We start from the raw sequence: 1166 nt of genomic DNA on the forward strand, positions 1-1166 counted from the left end.
ATACGGAGAATAATAAACAGGGGGCGTGGGAGAAGGTGGAGGGGAGGGTGGTACAGGTAGTATGTTAAGTTGAGTTGGAGTAGGAGGGTAGAGGGTAATATATATGTGGCATGGGTGGAAGGGGAGAGGAGGGGGAGGGAGGGAGGAGGGGTGCACAGATTACACGAAATGTACTTTTGAGTGATGGGAAAGTAGGGGAAACAAGCACGACTTTGAATCGGCTCTGTAAAGCGTTGTAAAATGTTCTAAGCCCACATCCACACGATTTGACTATTATAGGAGACAGGCTGCTTTGTCGGTGTCCTGCGGGGCCCTCCTACAGGCCACTCACCTGGATTCAGACAGACGCCTATATCTCCCCGCGACACCCAAAGATACAAGAGGAAGAAAATAGTAAAGTAAGTAAGGTTTGGGGCGAACCTGGGTTTTGTTTTAAATAAAACAATCCAGTAGACAGATGAAACTCTGATTACCAAGTTTTACCGGCAAAGAAATGGAACTCACGTTTTCCAAACACAATGGCGATGAGACTTATTACCATACCAACGAGCCACATGCGTTTTAGATACGTGACGAAAATTGAAATAAAACTCAGTAATACTTGTTCTCTTCTGCGATCCGTATTACTACCATGAGTATTTAAAATTGTAACAAGAACGGCCGAATTGACAAAGAGATTACCTATACCACAGCCTCTCTCTCGGATTTTGTGAAAAAAACAACCCATGTATTTTTAATACAAAAAAACGGGCGGTCCCTTATAGCCTCTCCCAAGACTCGGCAAACATTTGTGAGGCATCATGGTGGAATCAGGCTCTCGTCAATTTTTGGTCATATTGAGGTATTGGTATCATCTTAAAGCTTGTTTATTTGTCTTGCTTTCAATGAAAAAATTACCCATCCATCTTCAATAGAAGGGAGATATTTTGGATTGAAGGAGGTGGGGGTCACCTGGTTTAAGAGGTAAAATTAGCGAGAAAATGGCCGCCAAAGCTTGGTAAATTTCAAAGCTGGAGAGTCCATAGAAACTGCAAATTTATGTTTTTGAGCCTTTAATTAACGTTTTCGGTGAAATCCACAAAGGAATGTGTTTGTGAATAGACATAAACGGTGTTGAGCCAAAAAGCAAAAATTTGATAAAAATTGCTAAAAGCAGGGAGAAAATT

The sequence above is a fragment of the Aplysia californica genome, unplaced genomic scaffold (genome assembly GCF_000002075.1).
Source record: "Aplysia californica isolate F4 #8 unplaced genomic scaffold, AplCal3.0 scaffold00268, whole genome shotgun sequence".
Lineage (NCBI taxonomy): Eukaryota > Metazoa > Mollusca > Gastropoda > Aplysiida > Aplysiidae > Aplysia > Aplysia californica.